General features: G+C 35.6%; 1 protein-coding gene across 1 annotated transcript in view; it reads right to left on the bottom strand.

Annotated features, from left to right (window-relative positions):
• TRHDE (thyrotropin releasing hormone degrading enzyme) overlaps positions 1-25,637 on the bottom strand; it is a 1,764,002-nt gene that overhangs the window by 1,039,494 nt on the left and 698,871 nt on the right. The window lies entirely within an intron of this gene.

Genomic DNA, 25,637 nt, shown 5'->3' on the forward strand with positions numbered 1-25,637 from the left:
GGTCTTAAGACCGCGGCTCCTTCACTTATCCACCACCTCTGAGGCAGCGGATAGCAATCATCCCGATCAGATATGATCGGGATTATTGACACCCCTGCTAGCGGCCGTATGCTGTCAGCATTTAGCGATGTCGGGCGGACATGATTCGCTTTAGCAGATCATGTCTGCCCGCATCTTAATAAATCGGCTCCAGAGTCATTATAATTATCAAATTAATCAAAATTAAATACATGCATGGCCCAGAGGAAGTCAGTGAAAACATTTGGAAATGTTTTTTCTTCTTTTGTTTGGCTACAGGTTTTTGTTCGATAGAATAATAAATCTTGTTACTTTTTTGTGTCAGACCTGGTTAACCCATCTCTTTCTGTATTTTACCAAAGTTTTTATGAGCAAATGTGAATAATACACAAGTTAGTGAGGCCTAGTTTTCATTACCGCTGTACAGTGAGTGAACTAGTTGTAACATAAAACATCTCCTAAGATTTAATGGAGATACTTGTTACTTACACCAGTGATTTTCAACAATTTTTTTGCCAAGGCACATTTTTTTACATTAAAAAAATCTTACGGCACACCACCATCCCAAAATTTTAAAAAAAATCACACATTGTAACCTAATACAGTATATATATATATATATATATATATATATATATATATATATATATATATATAAATATATATATATATATACAATTTTGTCAATTCAATTAAGTTTTATTAGCATGACAGTAACTACAACTGTATTGCCAAAGCTAGAGGCACAATAACAACAATCAAAAGTTCCACATATTGAGGCTGTTAGGGGGGTACCAGTGATGAAAATAAATTCTTAGGTGATATGCAGTAGTTACATGCAAGTAAAAGTTCTGCTTGTTAGGGCAGTAAGCAGTGCACAAGTATTGAGACCAAAAGCAGAAACTACTGGGGCCCAAGTAATCCTACTGTTAAAGTCCCTAAGCCTTGGGGGCGCCAGTATAAGAGTTTCACAATCAGTGTAGGATAAGCACTAATTCATGGCGGCACACCTGACGATCTCTCACGGCACACTAGTGTGCCACGGCACAGTGGTTGAAAATCACTGACTTACACAATTTCAACAGCATTGGAAACTAGGCTTTAATTTGTAATTGTCAGCTACTTCTTTAGCTGAAGGATGAAGATTCCACACGTATGGTGATCAAATGCCGATGTCAACAGCAATTCAAAGCTGCTGGGCTCTTTACCAATCTGTACGGAATATATATACACTGGAACTGGTTCGTATATATAAAAAGACAACTTCCCAAGATAAAAACAAAAACTTTTAATGTCTTTTTGGCTGCAACTTGTTTCTCAACCGCTCAAGGGTCGTTTCTTCAGGCAAGTAAAAAAGATGAATACAAACATGCTTAATTAGCCTCATTAAATAAACAAGTTACGATAAAACAGAAAGTTGTCATAACAATATAGAACCAATGAGCACATACATCGTCATCTCAATAATATAATACATTGTAACAAATAGTATCCCTTAAAAAACAATTTAAATCGCATGTAGTGCAAATCTGCCAAATTGTAACTGTTATCACATATGAGTGTACTTTTCAACTTAAAATATATATATATATATATATATATAAAGCAAGAAAAAAAACGTGTATGTGAAAGAGTTAAAAAAAACCCTCCTCCAAAACACAGAACTGCGCTCTAAATAAACCTCTTACAAGAAAAAAATTTTAAAATATTTTTTCACAATTGTGTGTACTCAATGTATTATAAATATTTGGATGACACCAAAATCAAACAATCAAATAATCAAATAATGTTAGTTCATGGAAATATACAACAAAATAACCAAAATATATATATGGCAAGGTTATATGTTATATTAAAAAAAGGATAAATTAATTAGATCCCACGTAGTAGTGCAGATCAATTGTAGGTGTCGGCTGCTGTGTCTTAATAATCCTCCGGAATCTCACGGAGTAAGGTAGAAATCTAAAAGTAAAATAAGAAAGAAAGCGCACAAAGGCACCTACATAGTGCAAATCAATTTAATCAAACAATGATACAAGTGTATATTAAAACAGCTCCCCCGTAGGGTGTCTACTCACAAGAATCAACCTCAAACTTATGAGGTATGTTTGAGCATGTAGATTAAAATATCGCTCAGGGCCACTTGCTGTAAGTGCTTAGTCCAAAGAGTCAGGACAAAAAACCTGAATGCCGGGTATCGCTGTTTGTACCACGAAATCTTGACAGGTATTTCCCCCGGCCTCTTGTCTTACTCGCGTCCACTCTGGTAGGAGTTTTTTTTTAGCACAATTTCTCACAAACAAATGGTCCGTACAGATTCACCAACAGCTGATCGCTGTTCCACAAAGACAGACGCAAGGTGGGCGTTGCCTTACGCGTTTCGCGGTTGTGTCACCGCTTCGTCAGAGGAATATCCACGCCCACTGGAAGCTTCCCTTAAGTACGTTCATAGTCAATGTAGACCGCCCACCTTAGCGTGTCATTTGAAGTTCGGTGATGCAAATTTGTAGTCATGTTATGTTATGCGCTAGTCATATCTGTGCTCACATTTAGGAAAATATAAACCTCTAAGATTATAATATTATATGCAATAAATATATTCTTTTAAAATCCAGACGTACAGCAATAATACACAATTCATTAATATCAAAAAATGGTCATAAGTTAAAAAAAGGGAAAAGAAAATTTCCTTCCCCCTTTTTATTTAAAAAATGTTTAAACCTTAATTTAAGTTATATTTCCAATTGATATTCCCATAAATTCATGAATACAAATATATTAGTTTAATTCATCCAGTTCACACATCTAAAAAAATATATAATTAATATCAGATTAAAAATATTTAAAAAACCTAATAAAATATAGTTCATGATACACTATGTATCCAGGGGTTGCGTAAGCGATTTTATACTAAGGAGAATTCTTGAATAAAAAATATATATATTAATAATGAAAAAGGTGTAGGTAAAGAAACTCAGAAGTTATAAATATTTTAATCTAATAAAAATGCCTGTATATCTACCTCCCTATTGAGGCCATATGGTTCTAAAGTTTTAAGGGTATGTATCCAATAGGTCTCACGTTTACGTAACTGTAAGAGTCTATTGCCCCTTCTTTTGTCCAGAACCACCTGTTCTATTGCTTTAAATTTCAGACCTTCAGGGTTACTCTGGTGTACATCCCTGAAATGATCATATACGCCGTGGGGAACATCACCAGAGGTGATATTATTCAAATGTTCATTAATTCTTCGTTTCAGAGTACGTTTCGTTCTCCCCAAATACTGTTTCCCACAGTTACATTCAAGGATGTACACCACAAATTTAGACTGACAGTTTAAAAAGGATTTGATAGGGAAACATTTATTATTTGTATTTGATTTCACTTCTTTATTTTCTGGATCAGTATATTTACATACATTACAATTTTTTCTTTTACATTTATAAAATCCTTTATGTTGATCTGTTAACCAGGATTTATTTGTTTTAATTTCTCTTAAAGTGCTGGGTGCTAATATGGTTTTTATTGATCTATTTTTCTTAAAGACAACATTTGGTTTGTCCTCTAATAAATTTTTTAATACTGGATCTTCTTTTAAGACATACCAGTATCGACGAATAATTCTTTCTATTTCAGTAGCTGAGTTATTGTATTTAGTTAAGAATAAATTATTTCTCCTTTTTGACGAGGAAATTTTTCTATTCTCATTACCTTTTAGAAGAGTTTTTCTGTCTAATTTTCTTGTTTTATTCAGGCTCTGTTCAATAACTTCAGTAGAATAACCTTTTGCCGCAAATTTCGTTACCAATTCTTTAGCTTCTATTTCAAAGGCCTCTGATTTAGTACAATTCCTTTTTACCCTTTGAAACTGCCCATAGGGTATGTTGTTTACCCATTTTTTGTGGTGACAACTTCTTGCATGTAGATAACTGTTGGAATCGGTCTGTTTTTTATATAGTGTGGTAATAACTCTCTTTCTCTCATGTTGTAAAGTTATGTCCAAAAAATCAATTTTAATTCTATTACTATTGTGGGTGAATTTTAGATTTTTGTTATTAGAATTAAGATAAATAATAAATGCTTCTAATGTTTCTGCATCACCTCTCCAGATGACAATAACGTCATCTATAAATCTCCGCCAAAGAATGATGTTATTTTTAAAGGGGTTATTGTTCCAAGTATATTGGTCTTCCCAGCACCCCATATATAAGTTGGCATAATTGGGTGCAAATTTGGTTCCCATTGCCGTACCGCTAAGTTGGAGAAAATATTCTTTATCAAAAAGGAAATAATTCTTGGTTAAGATAAATTTTATTGCTTCCAATAGGAACCAAACTTTCACTTCTGGCAGATGTTCATGTTTTTTTAGGAAATATTCAATACTTTCAATCCCTTCCTTATGAGGTATGCTGGTATATAATGCAGTGACATCTAATGTCAACCAAATAAATTCTTCATTCCATTCAATTCCCTCCATTATATTTAGCACGTGTAAAGTATCCCTAATATAGGACTGTAATGTTGTCACCATTGGTTTTAAGTAAAAGTCCACATATTCGGATAGTTTACAGGTCAGGGAATCAATTCCAGAAATAATTGGCCGGCCTGGAGGTGTCTTTTGATCTTTATGTATCTTTGGTAGATAATAAAAGGTCGCTACCCTACAGTTATCATTGTACAAGAACTTTTTCTCATCCAAAGTAATTGCCCCCAGATTCTTAGCCTTATTTAATAATTCAAACAGAATTTTGATAAAATCATGAGTCGGATCTCTAAATAATTTTTGGTAAGTTTCCTTGTCATTTAGGATTCTAAATGATTCTTTCAGGTAATCACTTCTATTTAGAATCACAATACTCCCCCCCTTATCCGCTTCTCTTATGATGATTTCATTATCTTTTGACATGTTCTTTAAAGCCTTTAATTCATATTTGTTTAAATTCTGTTTGTCTTTTCTTACCTTATTACTATTTTTTTCACATAAGTTTGTTAAATCTTTTTCCACCAATTTTTGAAATACTGGAATGTGATTCCCTTGAGAGTGTAATGGATAAAAAATTGATTTTGGTTTAAAACCACTCTGTATCCCATGAGAGCCTTCAACTTCCAAGGTTTCCAACAGAGACAGAGTATACTCATCCAGACCTGTTTTCCAACTGCTGTCACCTTCAGTATTAGATTCCAAAGATATCAAATTGGTCAATGTTTCCCAATCTTCAACCTTTAGATTAATATTATCTTTATTCTTAAGTTTAGTTTTTTCAAAATGGCGTGTTAAAGTTAATTTTCGAATAAATTTATTCAAATCTATAAATAACTCAAATGAGTTTGGATTCTCCGAGGGAGAAAAGGAAAGACCTTTTTGGAGTAGACTTAATTCTGCTGGCGTTAATCTCTTATCTGATAAATTAAATATTTTAGTTTTTTCTTTATTTAAAATTATTTTCTTCTCTTTATTTCGTATATTTCGTCCCCCTCGCTTTCCTCGTCTGATTCTATGGGTCTTTTTTGTCTTGTATAAAAGTGAGTTATTGGTACATTTCCTTTTTCCACTATTTGTGGTTTTGTTAATTTCCCTGATTTTCCTAAAAAAGAGGCATTATCTTTGATTTTTCCTGACTTATTATTCTCATGGTTACTGTTTCTTGTCTGTGGGTCAGGGAAATGCTCAGAGGAAGTAGGTACCTCTCTATCCTCTCTCTCATGTGTTGCTATCACTACTTTTTAATTTTGATTGATGTTTTTTTTATTATAAAAATTCTGAGCTTTTTTATGGCCCCTTTTTATATATATATATATATATATATATATGGTTAATTTGAGTGAATAAATCAATCCTATAAAATGGTATCACTCTACTGTTCTAACTGAATTTGCAATCCCTATGTATTAGACAACCTAGTCACTTTCTCTTGATGTTAACCTAAAAATAGCCCTCAACTGAATGGTCTTCTGAATATTTTGTATCTTAACCTTTAAGGCTATCTGTATTTTTCAAGGATTCCTTGGAAGATACCAACTATAATTAGTAGACACAAATTGTCCAAAGTTGCAAGCCTGATTGGCCCATGTTTGATATATCTGCAATGTATTAGGTAGATTAACTCCTCACTAAATACAATGTTTTGTAAATTAATAACAACTGTTAACAAGTGTTAACACTGGTTTTTTAATTCTGTTTAGATACAGTTGTTGTTATTAATTTACAAAACATTGGATTTAATGAGGAGTTAAGCTACCTAATACATTGCAGATATATCAAACACAGGCCAAACAGGCTTGCAACTTTGGAAAATTTGCACTATTTTTAGGGTAACATCAAGAGAAAGTGACTGAGTTGTCTAATACATAGGGATTACAAATTCAGTTAGAACAGTAGAGCGATACCATTTTATAGAATGGATTCAGTCACTCAAATTATCTATATATACTATATATGCATGGTTCCGAGACTCGATTATAACTTTTCTAATGATTTTAAGATGAAATGTACACTCATATGTGATAACTGTTACAATTTGGCAGATTTGCACTACATGCAAGTTAAATTGTTTTTTAAGGGATAGTATTTGTTACAATGTATTATATTATTGAAATGACGATGTATGTGCTCATTGGTTCTATATTGTTATGTCAACTTCCTGTTTTATCATAACTTGTCTATTTAATTAGGCTAATTAAGCATGTTTGCATTCATCTTTTTTACTTGCCTGAATAAACGACCCTTGAGCGGTTGAGAAACGCGTTGCAGCCAAAAACACATTAAAAGTTTTTGTTTTTATATTGGGAAGTTGTCTTTTTATATATACAAACCAGTTCCAGTGTATATATATTCCGTCCAGATTGGTAAAGAGCCCAACAGCTTTGAATTGCTGTTGACACCTGCATTTGATCACAATACATTTGGAATCGTTATCATCCTTCAGCTAAAGGATTAGCTGACAGTTTACTAGCCGCTGTATAAAGGGCTAGCCTGCGTTCCAGCACCAGTCACAGTACGGTGCAACTATACTCGGTGAGCATTCACTCTCATATTCTCTGATATTTGTATTATCTATAATACACTATGAGGCGCCCCTTTCTTCTATCGACAGCATTATAATATATTCCTCACACCGGGATTACAAGTGGAGCAGCCTCTTTGATACATCATCAAGGAACAAAAGTTCATAACACTATTGATAGATTACTCAGATCCTTTCCATCAGGGGGATGATCGCTTGCTTTTGGGACTTATGAGTCACACATACACTCTTGGACTCCCACAAATTATCAAGTATTGTTATGACAAAAAATTCTGTTTCATTAGAACCACTGTTTTGCATATATTTATCTTGTTGGGTTTGAGATATCACCACGTAACTGCATTATATACATAATATATATTGTTTAATTAGAACTATCTATAGTACATTTATATGTTTATATATTTTTTTCATTGTTCAGAGATTGTAATATTTGTATAGTTCGTAATATTTTTATAGGTGAGCCCCCAATTGGAATCGTTCTTAGGTTTCCATCTGTTTTAATTTGTAATTGTTATTACTCATAATAAACACAAGCATTGCAGGATCTTTTATTCCATTTAAGATGCCAACTCAAAGGAAATGTGCCAGAGTTCAAACGTTTTTATAATAGAATTATAGGGACAGTAAAAAAAAGTATTACATTAAAAAGAAGATCGACTGGTGGTCAAGGACATTCCTGCAAGCATAAAAAAGGTAAACTGTTTAAAACACTTACACCTAGATTACGAGTCTTGCGTTAGCCTTAAAAAGCAGCGTTGAGGGGTCCCAACGCTGCTTTTTAACGCCCGCTGGTATTACGAGTCAGGCAGGAAAGGGTCTACCGCTCACTTTTTTTCCGCAATTTTTGCATACCGCAAATCCCCTTACGTTAATTGCGTATCCTATTTTTAATGGGATTTGCCTAACGCCATTATTATGATTGCCTAAAAAGTGAGTGGTAAACCCTCTCCTGTCCAGACTCCTACCGCATATAAAAGTCAGTAGTTAAGAGTTTTATGGGCTAACGCTGTAACATAAAGCTCTTAACTAAAGTGCTACAAAGTACACTAACACCCATAAACTACCTATTAACCCCTAAACCTAGGCCCCCCACATCGCAAACACTATAATAACATTATTTAACCCCTAATCTGCTGACCGGACATCGCCGCCACTTTAATAAATGTATTAACCCCTAAACCGCCGCACTCCCGCCTCACAAACGCTAGTTACATTTTATTAACCACTAATCTACCGTCCCTAACATCGCCGACACCTACCAACATTTATTAACCCCTAATCTGCTGCCCCCAACGTCGCCGCTACTATATTAAATTGATTAACCCCTAAATCTAAATCTAACCCTAACCCCCCCTAACTTAAATATAATTTAATCAAAACGAAATTAAATTACTACTATTAAATAAATTAATCCTATTTAAAACTAAATACTTACCTATAAAATAAACCCTAAGATATCTACAATATAAATAATAATTACATTGTAGCCATCTTAGGATTTATTTTTATTTTACAGGCAACTTTGTATTTATTTTAACTAGGTACAATAGTTATTAAATAGTTATTAACTATTTAATAACTACCTAGCTAAAATAAGTTCCAAAGTACCTGTAAAATAAACCCTAACCTAAGTTATAATTACACCTAACACTACACTATAATTAAACTAATTACCTAAACTACCTACAATTAATTACAATTAAATTAAATAAACTAAATTACGAAAAAAAAACCACTAAATTACAGAAAATAAAAAAAGAATTACAAGAATTTTAAACTAATTACACCTAATCTAATCCCCCTAATAAAATAAAAAAGACCCCCAAAATAATAAAATTCCCTACCCTATACTAAATTACAAATAGCCCTTAAAAGGGCCTTTTGCTGGGCATTGCCCCAAAGTAATCAGCTCTTTCACCTGTAAAAAAATAAATAAAATCCCCCCTCCCAACATTAAAACCCACCACCCACACACCCAACCCTACTCTAAAACCCACCCAATCCCCCCTTAAAAAAACCTAACACTACCCCCTTGATGATCACCCTACCTTGAGCCATCTTCACCCAGCCGGGCACAAGTGGTCCTCCAGAGGGTCCGAAGTCTTCATCCTATCCGGCCAGAAGAGGTCATCCAGACCGGCAGAAGGCTTCATCCAGATGGCATCTTCTATCTTAATCCTTCCGGAGCGGAGCGGGTCCATCTTCAAGTCATCCGACGCGGAGCATCCTCTTCATCAAACGGCCGAAGACTGAATGACTGGTCCTTTAAATGATGTCATCCAAGATGGCGTCCCTTGAATTCCGATTGGCTGATAGAATCCTATCAGTCAATCGGAATTAAGGTAGGAAAAATCCTATTGGCTGTTCCAATCAGCCAATAGAATGCGAGGTCAATCCTATTGGCTGATTGCATCAGCCAATAGGATTTTTCCTACCTTAATTCTAATTGGCTGATAGGATTCTATCAGCCAATCTGAATTCAAGGGACGCCATCTTGGATGACATCACTTAAAGGACCAGTCATTCAGTCATCGGCCGTCGGATGAAGAGGATGCTCCGCATCGGATGTCTTGAAGATAGACCCGCTCCGCTCTGGAAGGATGAAGATAGAAGATGCCGCCTGGATAGGATGAAGACTTCTCACCCTCTGGAGGACCACTTGTGCCAGGCTGGGTGAAGACGGCTCAAGGTAGGGTGATCTTCAAGGGGGTAGTGTTAGGTTTTTTAAGGGGGGATTGGGTGGTTTTTAGAGTAGGGTTGGGTGTGTGGGTGGTGGGTGGGTTTTAATGTTGGGGGGGTATTGTATTTTTTTTACAGGTGAAAGAGCTGATTACTTTGGGGGCGGCAGATTAGGGGTTAATAAGTGTAATATTAGGGGTGTTTAGACTCGGGATTCGTGTTAGGGTGTGCAGACATAAATTTCATTTTCCCATAGGAAACAATGGGGATGCGTTAGGAGCTGAACGCTGCTTTTTTGCAGGTGTTAGGGTTTTTTTCAGCCAACTCAGCCTCATTGTTTCCTATGGGGAAATCGTGCACGAGCACGTTTAGCCAGCTTACCGCTACCATAAGCAGCGCTGGTATTACAGTGAGATGTGGAGCTAAATTTTGCTCAACGCTCACTTTTCTGAGGCTAACGCCGGCTTGAAGAAAACCTGTAATACCAGCGTTGGCCTAAGTGAGCGGTAAGAAAAAAAAGGCTCGTTAGCCCCCCACAGCCTTACCGACAAAAACTTGTAATCTAGGTGTTAGTGAGTGCAATAGAAAATGTATTTGCACAAAATATCTCGGAGGATCAATTGGTAGTCAAAGACATTTCTACAAACATAAAATAAAAGGTGTATATACTATATGTAAAAAAAAAATTATAATGCCCCATTTAAGGTGCAACAAATAAATACTTGAATTTCCCTTTAAATATATTACTATCATTAAATCATATCTGTTGCTTTTAAATTTACCCCACTCTTTTATGGGTTTTAAAGCCAATATTTATTGACATTATTTAACCAACGTATTATAGGATTTGACACTTACCTAAAAAAATCCTTCAAATACTTTTGTGCGGAACAGCAACTAACAATCTCTCTTATCGCTAACCACTTCTATAGAAAGCACAGCCATCTTATTAACTTACTAGATCTGTCAATAAAATGCAGTACATATTATCTTTTCTGAACCTTTATCCTTAGTCTGCAACTTGGTGAAGAGCTACAATACAGCATCTATTCTGAGTGTGAATAGACATTTTGGATTTGTACAATGCTGATTGACTGGCTGGATAATTCTCTATGCACAGGTGCTTTAAAACAGCTCTTTAAATAGTTTCACGCTCAACCATTAGGTTTATATCAATCTAAAAAAATGGTATTATAGAAGCAAGTATTCTAACACTTCCAGCATCTTATCTTGCAGTCTAATGTGATGATCAATAGTAATTGAATGGGGGCATTTGTCTCTTGCTCATTCATCTTATTTGTATATAAAGTCTCTTGGGAAATTCTAATAGCTATCTGATTAACATTTCATTGTGTTCTGCTAATTTTAATGATTCTGTGAACAAAGAAGGGTTTTAAAAAACAGCATATGCAGATAAATTGTGGTTCAGATCTCATCACAAGTTCAAATTAATAAATTTGCACATGAAAAGTGTGAGAAATGTTGTTATTATTAGTATTATTACTAATACCTTTCATAATGTTTCATCATATACTGAATAAACATACAGGGTACAATAAATTAAAACAAAGTTCTAGCATTGGATCTAATATTACAATGAGAGGTGTAGAAAAATAAACCAATGCCATTCTCTGTAATCTTGTATAAATTAATAAAAAAAAATTGAATCCATAAAATTTAATAAAACAGCCAGTGTACATTTACTGAAGAGTTTAGTGTTAAACATGGTTTACAGGTTCTGGAATTTAAATATTGGATTTTTGATGCTTTTTATTGCTATTTTATGCATATATATACATATATATATATATATATATATATATATATATATATATATATATATATATATATATATATATATATATATATATATATATATATATATATACAGGGAGTGCAGAATTATTAGGCAAGTTGAATTTTTGAGGATTAATTTTATTATTGAACAACAACCATGTTCTCAATGAACCCAAAAAAACTCATTAATATCAAAGCTGAATAGTTATGGAAATAGTTTTTAGTTTGTTTTTAGTTATAGCTATTTTAGGGGGATATCTGTGTGTGCAGGTGACTATTACTGTGCATAATTATTAGGCAACTTAACAAAAAACAAATATATACCCATTTCAATTATTTATTTTTACCAGTGAAACCAATATAACATCTCAACATTCACAAATATACATTTCTGACATTCAAAAACAAAACAAAAACAAATCAGTGACCAATATAGCCACCTTTCTTTGCAACGACACTCAAAAGCCTGCCATCCATGGATTCTGTCAGTGTTTTGATCTGTTCACCATCAACATTGCGTGCAGCAGCAACCACAGCCTCCCAGACACTGTTCAGAGAGGTGTACTGTTTTCCCTCCTTGTAAATCTCACATTTGATGATGGACCACAGGTTCTTAATGGGGTTCAGATCAGGTGAACAAGGAGGCCATGTCATTAGATTTTCTTCTTTTATACCCTTTCTTGCCAGCCACGCTGTGGAGTACTTGGACGCGTGTGATGGAGCATTGTTCTGCATGAAAATCATGCTTTTCTTGAAGGATGCAGACTTCTTCCTGTACCACTGCTTGAAGAAGGTGTCTTCCAGAAACTGGCAGTAGGACTGGGAGTTGAGCTTAACTCCATCCTCAACCCGAAAAGGCCCCACAAGCTCATCTTTGATGATACCAGCCCAAACCAGTACTCCACCTCCACCTTGCTGGCGTCTGAGTCGGACTGGAGCTCTCTTCCCTTTACCAATCCAGCCACGGGCCCATCCATCTGGCCCATCAAGACTCACTCTCATTTCATCAGTCCATAAAACCTTAGAAAAATCAGTCTTGAGATATTTCTTGGCCCAGTCTTGACGTTTCAGCTTGTGTGTCTTGTTCAGTGGTGGTCGTCTTTCAGCCTTTCTTACCTTGGCCATGTCTCTGAGTATTGCACACCTTGTGCTTTTGGGCACTCCAGTGATGTTGCAGCTCTGAAATATGGCCAAACTGGTGGCAAGTGGCATCTTGGCAGCTGCACGATTGACTTTTCTCAGTTCATGGGCAGTTATTTTGCGCCTTGGTTTTTCCACACCCTTCTTGCGACCCTGTTGACTATTTTGAATGAAACGCTTGATTGTTCGATGATCACGCTTCAGAAGCTTTGCAATTTTAAGAGTGCTGCATCCCTCTGTAAGATATCTCACTATTTTTTACTTTTCTGAGCCTGTCAAGTCCTTCTTTTGACCCATTTTGCCAAAGGAAAGGAAGTTGCCTAATAATTATGCACACCTGATATAGGGTGTTGATGTCATTAGACCACACCCCTTCTCATTACAGAGATGCACATCACCTAATAGGCTTAATTGGTAGTAGGCTTTCGAGCCTATACAGCTTGGAGTAAGACAACATGCATAAAGAGGATGATGTGGTCAAAATACTCATTTGCCTAATAATTTTGCACTCCCTGTATATTTATATATATATATATATATATATATATATATATAAATATACAGTTTATGTATGAATGTGTATGTGTGTAGTGTGTATATAGATGATATATAGATAGATAGATAGATAGATAGATAGATAGATAGATAGATAGATAGATAGATAGATAGATAGATAGAAGATAGATAGATAGATAGATAGATACACTGATTGATTGATATAGACAATATATCAACATATATATAAACAAAAAATATAAATAGCCAAGTTATAGTTTAAAAAAAACATAATTAAAATTGTAGCTAGTGAAACGTTCTTAGTTTATTATACATCAAGAAATGACTATAGTTTCGATCTATGAACAGTTTCAAACAATAAGGAAACAATGCCACATGCACACAAAGGAGGTCAACAAACATTTAGCTGAAAAGTGTCTAAAATCAAATAAAAGAAGTTAACTGCCCTTCCATACTGTGAATTACCCAAACAGCCTTGCTGGTTACAGATCTTAAAACATCTGTGTAAACATACAATAAACAGAATAAGTTGTAAAATCATGGAGAGACTGCCGTATCTTTATACAAAAAAATGAGACAAACAGTTACAGAACTGCATGAGATTGTTGGTTATTCATTAAATGCAGCTGTGTAGCTGTGCGTCTAAAGGATACAAAATTAAGCTAAAATAATCAGAAGTTGTTTGTGAGTTATTCGGCCTATGTAGGTCATATGGAAATGATACTTGCTGGCTTGTGAGTAAATTATTTTTTCATAGGAAATATCACACTTCACATTTAATTTACCTGCATTTTTGGAATATCGTGCGTAGTGAATACTTATTCATAAACAGCATGGTATTTATTATTATGCTCTAAACAGATGTAGAATTGGGATAATAATCAAACAAGTAATCTCAAGAGACAGATGCACCCCTGCTTGAATTAATCCAGCCCTGCAATAAAGTTGAAATCACTTTGATACATTTATGAAAACATTTACTAAATAATGCTTTACAAATGGTATACTTGTTAATGCTCTCAGAATACCTCTAAGGCTCCTCAGTGCAGAATGTCAAATCCCGTGCTCAGGCACCTCTTTGTTTATACTCAAAGCTAAAGAGATGTCTTTGATTTGTTCTAGTCAATCAGGGTGAATGCAATAGAATAATATCTGACAAATAATATAGGCAATATTTAAGGAATTATCTCTCTTTTGTATTTTTATGTCTGTGGCATGCCTATTTATATTGCTGCAACCATGTGGATCTCTAGTTAAAGGGACACTGAACCCAATTTTTTTCTTTCATGATTCAGATAGAGCATGACATTTTAAGCAACTTTCTAATTTACTCCTATTATCAATGTTTCATCGTTCTCTTGCTATCTTTATTTAAAAAGCAGGAATGTAAATCTTAGCAGCCAGCCCATTTTAGGTTCAGCACTATAGATAGCGCTTGCTTATTGGAGGATTACATTTACCCACCAATAAACAAGCATAACCCAGGTTCTAAAGAAAAAATGGGCTGGCTCCTATGCATCACATTCCTGCTTTTTAAATAAACATAGCAGGAGAACGAAGAAAATTTGATAATAAGAGTAAATTAGAAAGTTGCTTAAAATTGCATGTTCTATCTGAATCATGAAAGAAAAAAATTGGGTTCAGTGTCCCTTTAAGGCTTTAATTTCTAGCTTTTTTTTATATAATCTTAAGTTATATGGTTGGTGAGATACCAATTTGTCTACAATTTCATAAAAACCAAAATAGTTCTGGTATTGGCAATATAGCTGGTCCATTAAATCTGCTGTTTGCAATAATACTTTATTGATTTTACAGTTCACCTTTCCATCAGAGCTGCTTGATAACCTGTTTCATTGGTCAAGATTATAATGGACACACCATTAAAAGCAGGAGAGGCGTACAGTAGTGATAGCCCTGTCACTATAAATAATATCCCCTGTAGCATTGAGTTAGTAGTAATAAATTAGTTCACCAAAAACACTTATCGACAATGTATTAGTAATTGTGGTTATATTAGATTGTGAAACAAAATTAAAAAGAAAGAGACAGGTGATAAAGATTATTTAATGACTAAAGGCCGCACTAACGCTTACATTTTTTAAATTGTATTTGCCAAATCATCACAGTTGCACAGAATAATATACAAATACATTTAATGTGATCATTAAAATATATAAATTCCCGGTGCTAGGACCCAAAGAAAGCTCACAATACAGTTATTGCTGCAAAGGTGCACTCAGGCTCTTAGTGCATAACTGCACACTCCAAGTGTAAACACACTTTTTCCACTGTGTACAGTACCTTAGCATGGTCCCAGGCACAACACTTTAGAAAGAGACTTGCTTACAACTTCCTCTGGACGTTAGATTCTATCTGACACAAAAAGACTGTAGCAGCTTTAGTAATCAACCAACATTATTTGTGTGATAACAATAAGATGGTCCTACTTCAATTTTCTTTAAACCAGCTTTGGAAGTTATACACTCAAGCAAAAGTAAGTGAATTTATGGTGAAAGGACTAATATGGTAAGGATGTAGCTGCAATGTGATACAGATAGAAAGGGATTATTAAAGGTTGGGGGACATTTAGGGGCCTGAGTTATTAGGTGTTAGGACTGATTAGGGTTGGAGAAGCAGTAATAGATCAACTGTGGCAGCAAGAGGCTTTAGTTATGGTTAACATGAATTGTGAGGTGGAGCATTAATGTGAAGGAAATTATGTAGTAAAATTATGTAGTAAGGTAACTTGTAGTGAGGAGTCCAATAGGTAAGTGGTTAATTCTATCAAAGGGGTTGAGCTTAGAAGAGTATAGGGTAGTGGATGAGGTAATTGTTACATTCATAGAAAAATAGTATGTATAAGTATTTCAAATAAGCAAATTAATTTATTTGATCGTACAATTAAAAACAATTAAAATGATAAAAAATAGAATAAAGTCTTAATATATGCAAATATATTACAAATACCTTTGAATCAAACGGACATTTAACGTTCTATGATAATATATAATATCATTAAAAAAAAGTGTGTGTCCGACAAAAATAAAAGTGTCCATAAAAAAATAAATAAATGACATATCAGTATATAAATATATACTTGCATTCTAGTGATAAATAGTTCAGTATTAAAATAATCCTGTTTAATGGAGATATAAATTCCAGTGTCCAGAAAAAAAAAAAAACTAAATTATTGTATCCAATCCCAAAAAAGAAAAGTGCCTTACAAGTAACAAATAATAGTAATTCTAATGCACTTTTCTATCCTTATAAACCACTGCCTTTTTTTGTGGATTTTTGGATTGGATAAGATAATTTGGGAATTTTTTTATGAACACTGGAATTTATATCTCCATTAAATGGGATTATTTTCACACTGGACTCTTTATGAATAGGATAAATAGATATATTAATATATTGATATTATGTTTTTTTTATGGACGCTTGCATTTTCTACTGACAACAAATACACTCTATTATACCTAAAGCTAAAGACATCTAATAGGCCGTATACACACTACCATACAAAAGACAAGGAATCAAGCACTATTTTTATATATTTATAAAAATGTAATTTGTCAACAGAAAGGGAGTTGTTATATGTCATTAGCATACAAATACATTTCCTAATTTATTTTATTTTTATTGTTTTACCCGGCCATTTTAATCTTTGTCAGTGTTTGCAAAATGTAGGTAGTTAGATTTATAAGACTTAAAACATTTAAATGATTTTCACCAAGGAAAATTCTTTTTTTTTCCTTCTATGAACATGTTTAAAGGGTTCCAACATCAAAACGGTAGTAGTTGCTCAATCATCTTAAATCAGCTGTTCAAAAGTTATTTTAATACATCAACAGTCATTACACAACACTTAAGCAGTAGATCAATGACATGACTACAGGTACAACGGCCAAAAATATAAAACATTTAAGATTAGTTGAAATTGCTGCTGGCACCATTGAAATGTGTACTCCTGAGGAACGTTGTGATTCTAGAGACTGACATATAGGGCATCAGAATATAGTGAATCAATGGTGAACAGTTAGAAAATTATCATATAAATAATGTTATTTGATTATGCATATGCAAGTTATCTATATCTATCTATCTCTTTGTTCTGACATTTTGTATGTTTTGAATGATATTTAACCTATATTTGTGGTTTTAAAGTCTTGCATTCTTTATATATTTTTCTTTATATCTCACGGTGTATAACTGAATGTATATATCTTGATACTGTTGCATTTCCACTCAATCTACACTGTTCAGCTCTTTTCTGTTCTATCTATTGAAGATAGTCAAATGCTACTGAGACTCTCATGCTTATTTCTGTTCTGAGTTAATTTATAATTTCACATTCAAGTTACAACTGGATCTATAGCTACAAGAATTCTGCATGAGAAAATCTTCTAGTTAATTAACAAAAAGCTTCAAACAGGCAAATATTCCTTTATATAGATTGTTACTGGCTTTAATGTCATATGATGTTTAGGGAATCATTTTCATTTGTCTTCACAATGGCACTGTTCTTTCTTATTTTCCACAAGTAGCAAAATAGCAATTCTCTTAACACATTGTGTAATCATAAACACAACTATTAATCTAGCTATTTACCATTGTCTAAAATACTGGAATAGTTATTCTATAATTGTGTGTTCCTTTACTCTAACTCACCACCCAACCATCAGTGAGCTGTCCTTCATTTACAGCAACCAAGTCTTCACCAACTAAACTAGAAAATAATCTATTGAATAATAAAGGTAAAAGTTGGTTTGAACTGCTTAGACACCTAAGACTGTTCTGAGTCAACCAAGGAAAAAGGGAAAGGGAAATAGAGAAAATTCTCAGAGGGATAATGGATCCACCATGGGACCAAAAAGACAATAATAAGCATTTGGGCGTCTAAGGAGGTTTAAGAACCCACCTACTCCAGATCGTCCAGTACTTGTCAATACGGTCAGTCGTGTTATAAAAACCTCTCTCCATTGACGCTAAATAATCTATGAGTTGAGTGATCTGAGCTAAAGTTGGAGCTTCAAGTTTTTTCCATGACCTGGCTATACACATCTTGGTTGCAATAAAAATTGCAACTCCAAGGATTTGTTGGGGTTTTTGTAGTTCCCTAAGACCGATATGCAGAAGGGCTAATGCTTGGGATTTGGGTAATGTGATACCCAAGTCAGAGAGCAATAGAAAAGTCTCTCTACACAAGGGGGCTATTTTTGGGCAGGACCACCAGATATGTAAATCTGTGCCCTGTTGGCCACATTCCCTCCAGCATTGCGGGGAGGCTGTAGGATATATCTTTGACAACTTATGGGGGGTTAGATACCACTTTAAGAGAACCTTGAAGTAAATTTCAAGGAAAGTTATGCAATGTATGGCTGATTTAGTAATAATTGTCGCATGTTCCACTTCCATCGGGGTAATTTGGACGTCTATTTCACGTCCCCACGCCTTAATCTGCCAGGGTATGATTTCGCTGTAGTCACTGAGGAGTAGCAGATGATGATTTGTAAGTGATTTTATAGGCTTAGTCCCTGCTTGCCATCATTTCTCCCAAGTAGTACTTTCTCTCAGCTGTGTCTTGGGGAAACCCCAAGCCTGGCAATATTCTAACAATCTATAACTTTCAAACATTAACCATCTCGGAGCGTCTTTCACCTGCGCGACTATTTGTTTAGTTGTTGATAGCCTCTTCTGGGTATAGAGGTCCCCAACACAGATAAAATTCCATGATAGCCAATCCTGTCTATGTATATCTGGGAGACCCATCATCAGTCCCTGGAGACTATGAATAGGAGAAGGATGGGGTGTCAGTCCTTTGTGATGTCTAAGTCTATGCCATGTCCGGCAATTGTCTAAGATTATTTTATTTGTGAGCGCTGCATCCAGGAGCCTATGCTTAGGAATCCATATTAGATCTTTTAGGAGGAATTTTCTAGGGATAACCTCAGTCTCGAGCAAAAACCATGCCGGTTTCTCTTTCTCATTGCTCCAGGCCGCAATGTGAGTTAACCTGGCTGCGTCGTGGTATAGATATATATTGGGAAAAGCTATGCCTCCTTTTTTTATCGGTAGTTGAAGAATACGGCTCGCCACCCTCAGAATCTTTCCTCTCCAGACATAGTTAATGAATATAGACTGAATCTGAGATAGATAGATTTTTGGTATCGTATAGGGTATGCACCTAAATAGGTACAGAATATTTGGAAGAATAGCCATTTTAAGAGTAGAGATACGTCCCATCCAGGAAATTTCTCTATAATCCCACCTCTGTAGAAGACTTTTAATTTCTACAATCAATGGCTCAAAATTGTATTTAATAACCTTATTTATATCAGGGCCTAAAAATATACCCAGGTGTTTAATAAGATCTGTGTGCCAGGTGAAAGAGAAGCGGGTCTTAAGTGTGGCGAGGAGCCCGGAATCAAGATTAATTGCTAGAGCTTCCGTTTTGAGAATGTTTACTTTATAGAGACTGAGAACCCCATAGGATTCTAAGGTCCTGAAAACTTCCAGAATTGAAGAGCTCGGGTTAGTTAACAAGATGGTCAGGTCGTCGGCAAAGAGGGCGATTTTCTCTGTTCACTCACCTATCTTGACTCCCTCTATGCCTTGAGAATGCCTGATCTCTTGGGCTAGAGGTTCCATAACCATAACAAAGATCAGAGGCGAAAGAGGGCAGCCTTGCCTAGTCCCATTGGTAATGGGGAAGGCTCTAGATCTAGAACCTACGCCTCTGACCGTTGCAAATGGTGCAGTATATAGCGCCTGAACCATGCCAATGAATTGGGGAGGAAAGCCAAAAGATTTAAGTACCTGCCAGATATAATCCCATCGGACCCTGTCAAATGCCTTTTCCGCGTCTAAAGACAGGGCCACGATGGGAACCTCCCGGCGGGCTGACTCAGAGAACACCTGTAAAAGTTTACGAGTATTGTCAGGACCTTGCCTGCCAGATGTAAAGCCAACTTGGTCTATTTGTATGATATCCGGGAGTAGATGAACAATCCTATTGGCTAAAAGCTTAGAATACATCTTGACATCTAAATTTATCAGAGAGATAGGTCTATAATTGGCACAGTAGAGGGGATCCTTTCCTGGTTTGGGAATTGCGCTAATAGATGCTTCCAAGAACTCTCTTGAAAAACTTCCTGCCTCGGCCACCTCATTAAAGAAGGGGCAGAGGAGGGATGATAGATGTTGTTTAAACATTTTATAGAAAGAGCCCGTAAAACCGTCGGGTCCTGGAGACTTATTCGGTTTAAGTTGGGTAATGACGTTACAAATTTCTTTAGTAGAGAACGGATGTAGGAGTGAGTTCCTTGCCTCTTCTGTGAGTGTAGGAAGCTTAAGGGGGTCTAGAAACTCCTGTATCCTATCGATAAAGGGGGTATCAAGGTTTTCTGCTTCCGTAAGATTATAGAGTTGATAGTAATAATCAGCGAAAGCATTTCCGATATCCTCGGGAGCTAAAATTCTAGAGCCATTAATCTCTAGAGCTTGAACCCTAGAGTGAGCAGTTCTTGCATTAAGTTTTCGAGCTAAAAGCTCGTTTGCCTTATTGCCTTTATGGTACATTACTTGCTTAAATTTTGCCAGATTGGCTTTGATTCTATCATGCTCTAGTTGGAGGATTTGTCTTCTGAGCGCACTAATTTCATCAGAAATTAAGCTAGTAGGATTATCCTTGTTGATTTTCTCCATGTCCCTCAATTTCATGGCCAGCTGGCCCAAAGGACCTCCTCTGTTCTTCCGGACTCTAGCTGATTCAGAGATGCAGACCCCCCTTATATATGTCTTGAATGCCACCCACAAGATTTGGAAGGAAGTTTGACCTGGTATATTGAACTGTATATAGTCATTAATCGCTTTTGTAAGTGAGTCCTTAAATCCTGGTTCTTCCCAAAGAAAATTTGGGAACCTCCAAGAATGTCCCCCCCTTGCTAGCCCCTGATGGAAAAATGTCAAAAGAAACCGCATCGTTGTCTGACCATGTACAGATATGTATTTGTGAGTTTGTGACCTCATTGAGGAGCCAAGAATCAACTAGAAAATAATCCAGTCTAGAATAGGATTTGTGCGGATTGGAGAAAAAAGTGAAATCTTTGTCCTCAGGATGACATGATCGCCAGACATCATATAATTCATGTCTAGCGGATAAGGATCTAAATTTAATTGCTGTAGAACTGGTATAAGGATCAATGGATTTACCCATTACAAGTTTTTTATCTAATTTAGGGTCCCAGATGACATTAAAATCTCCTCCAATTACGATATGACCTTGTCTCACCGATTTTGCTAGATTAAGGACTTTTGATAGAAAATGTAATTGTTGTTGATTTGGGGCATATAAGTTAACTAAGGTAAAGAGGGTACCATTGAGTTTACACACACAGATAATGAATCTGCCGCCAGGGTCTCTATCTAAGTATATTTGTTCAAACTGGAGGTCTTTATGTAGGAGTATTGCAACTCCTCTTGTCTTATCGGTATAAGAGGCCGTAATCAGGCATGGGTATAGAGTCGATCTATATGTTTGGGGTCTATATATTATCCAATGAGTTTCCTGGATAAATAGGACATGTCCCTTTAATCTTTTGCCGTATGTTGTTAACATACTGCGTTTATCAGGCGAGTTTAGGCCCTTAGCATTTAGAGTGAGGAATCGTATGGAGGTCTCCATTATGGAAAATGGGGCAAGGGGAGAGAAAAAAAAATACAAGTAAAAAGGCTAAAGTAGAAGAAACATATGGGAGGAAAGTTAAAAATGTAAAGAGATATAATATATGGATTTTGAGAGTTCAGATGTACCAGAGAGTAACAGTATTCTTAAGAAATGTAGGGATTCTAATTGATCCACAAGTTTACGTCCGTAAACTTAGGTATTATTGAGGGGGAGGGGGTTGGTGAGGCCAGATGGTATAAAAGATAAAGGCCTCGGATTGAGATAGCAGATACTGTGCAAACGGTGAGTTGAAAACAAATATGAATTTATGTGTATTTGTAACCAGTGTATTAGGTGTAGCTAAAGGAGGAGAGCCGATGCCCTCCCTTAAATGGTAAATAAGTGAGATCCAGTGGGGGAGAGAGGGGAGGGGAAGGGGGGAGGGGATTCGGGGGCAAGGGTTATTTTAGATCTAGCGAGGTGTCTTGGGAAACCAAGGGAAATATCCTAAGTGTGGCCATATGCTTACTTATAAAACCTATGTGTCTATACTAAATCTATGTGGAAAGTCAGTGTCCAATGTATAGCATTTTATATTAAAAACATAAGTGCTAAAACAGTGGTGTATTTAGTGGCAATTTATTAACCTAAAATAGGACATGGCCTATGAAGAGAGTGTGATTTTGCGGTTGTCACTGGGCTAAATGTCCCTAAAAAATCTAATAGTATCCTAGTACATATAAGAAAGGTGACTTTAAACCTTATTTTTAGAGGGTAAGATAAAAATGAGCAAAAGTACATTTAGGCTACAAGATCTAAAAACATAATACTCAAATGTTTTGGACTCAGTGCCAGGGCTAATGCCTTCCAACAATTGAACACCAGGTTATATGCACCTTCTACTCCGGCAAAGGGACCTAAACATAGAATTCAAATCTATCTATCTATAATCTAACCAATGAGACATTTAAAACATTACATAGTCAAATAAACCTGAGGTCGACTTATAGGTGCTATAAAAACATTCACTGTGCACCTTAACCATAAATAAATAGAGCGAGTGGCTCAGAACTGGGCTTTGTGATATAAGTGAGAATATAAAGGCAAATCTATAAATTCCCTGTGAGGGGTGAATATCTATCTTAATATTAAGTTACAAAGACTTAAAACATTACATAATCAAACAAACCTGAGACCAACATATAAGTGCTATAAAGGCATTCAATTTGCACCCTAACCATAAATAAATAAAGCAAGTGGCTCAGAGCTGAGCTTTGTGATATAAGTAAAAATATAAAGACAAATCTATAAATTCCCGGTGAAGGGTGAATATCTATCTTAATATTTAAGTTACAAAGACTTCCCTTTGGCTATCTTAGACTAATCTAGTGTGATAAGTGTTGAAAAGAGAAGTAGATATCTAGATAGTGCATAATCTCGGTGGCATCTAGCTGTTGGATCCGCCTCGGAGCCAGACACAGCAACATCACTTATAAGGCATAACAAGCCAAAAGGGCTATATATAAGGACATATGTTGCTGCATCTATATCCAAGAGCAAGGCCAAAACCTTAACTATCCAAAAATTTCTAGACAGAAAATGATAACTGTGTCAGTGAGACATATGGATTACACTTTGAGAAAATTTGAACAATTTGGTAAACTAAAAACTAACAATCAACAAACATGTCTCAAAAACTCGCACAATGGATCCCCAATCGGTTATTCTTAGTGCCAGGATTTTGGATCCTCTTTCGAGGGGATTATGGTCTCCTTAGTAAAGACCCAGATGACATATGCTATGGAAACTGGCAAAGAAAACCAATCCTAGGTACTTCCATTGTGAGTCAGCAATATTATATAAGAAAGACATATAGTAAACTTATTGCTAGGACAAATTTAAAAACAATACATTGTAACATTTTACAAAAAACTGTGCAAGAAAAATGAAAAAATTATAAAAAGTGGACCAAGAAAATACACTCTTCCCCAAAATCTCCCACAACATAGGTGAGCACTTATGCAAAAATAGTCCTATATCAGATGTCACAGGATGTCCTATGTACACCGTCTCTTCTAGCAAGGGGACCAACACATACATTTTAAAGCTTTCTGTCTATAATCTGACAAGTGAAACATTTAAAATGTTACCTAAAAAAATCTAAAACCAACTTATATGTGTTCTATAGACATTTGGTATATACATTAACCATAAATAAATAAAGCAAGTAAGTCAAAAAAATCAAAGCCGGGACTTCGTAGCATAAGTGAAAGTTTATAGGCTAAACTTTAAGTTCCTGGTAAGGAGCAAATATCTATATTAATACTTAGGTTGCAAAGGTTTCGCATTGGATATTCTAAAATAATCTAGTATGTAAGGAAAAGTGGGTGTCTACATAATGCATGGTCTCAGCAGCATCTAGCTATTGGGTCCACCCCGGAGCCAGACACAATAACAGTCTATAATCAATTCACATTTAAGGTATAACAAGCCAGAAGGGCTAAATATTAGACCACATGTTACTATATCTGGATCCAAAAGCAGAGCCAAGACCACAACTATCAAAAAAAAAAAAAAAGAAGTAACTGTGACAGTGAGGCATATAAATCACATTTTAAAAGGAAAAAAAATTTAAACACCTTAGGTGATCAGCAAAAAACTAACAACAAACTGACATATCTCAGGATTCACACACAGTGGGTCTCCAATGGGTTGCTTTTCAGAGCCAGGACTTTACCTCCTTTCTCGAGGAAGTTGTAGCCACCTTGGTAAGAACCCAATTGGAGTTTACTGTAAGAACTAGCAAGAAAAGCAAATCCTAGATTCATCCACTATGAGTTGAAAGTATTATACAAAAAAAAACATATGATATACTTATTGCCTAAACAAATTTAAGAACAATACGTTATAACAAAAAAAAAAAAATATACACAGCAAAGAGTTACATTCTTTCCCAGAGTCTCCCATAGCATAAGTAGACAGTATACAGGAATGTTTTTGCGACTGGCATCACAGAATGACTTCCAGGGAGACAGTTACTAAAAAAAAAAATTGTCACTGAAAATAGTCCTGGAAGAAAAAAAGCATACTCAGCAAAGTACAACAGTTAAAATGGATACTTATCAGGTTATCCTGGAGAGGAATCCCTGAGAACTGAATTCCTTTTACTGGACTGGGGACGTTGAGGAAGGGGGTTCCATTGATCAGCTATAGGCCTTAGCTGTGAGGGCCTTAAAGGAGTTTGGGCAGCATGATTATCTGCTTGATCCCATTGTTTCAAAAGATATTCGCCTATCGCTGGGGAGTCCACTGTAACCAGAGATCCCTCTCGGTGAATGATGAGTTTAGTTGGATAGCCCCATCTATACTTTAGGCCTCTTGAACGGAGGGATTGGGTAAACTGGCGAAAGGTGCTCCTTTTCTGCAGGGTGAACTGTGATAAGTCTGGAAATACTTGTATCTGTCTCAGATGCTCAGGAAGTTGAGGTTTGGAAAAGGCTGCTCTCATGAGTTGCTCTTTATAAGTAAAGAAGTGAAACCTTGCAATTACATCTCTAGGCTTATCTTTGGGAGCATTTCTGCCCCTAGGAATCCTATGGACTCTGTCGATTAGCATATCATTTGGATATGAGGGGGGTGCTAGTGAGACACAAAATTTCTTAACAAATGTCTCTAAGTCAGGCTGCAGAGTCTCCTCAGTAATGCCTCTAAATCTTACATTGTTGCGGCGCGACCTGTCCTCTAGGTCCGCCACCTTCTGTTCCATTTCTGAGACATAATCTGCAAGGTTT

Source organism: Bombina bombina, chromosome 6, assembly GCF_027579735.1.
Source record: "Bombina bombina isolate aBomBom1 chromosome 6, aBomBom1.pri, whole genome shotgun sequence".
Taxonomy (NCBI): Eukaryota; Metazoa; Chordata; class Amphibia; order Anura; family Bombinatoridae; genus Bombina; species Bombina bombina.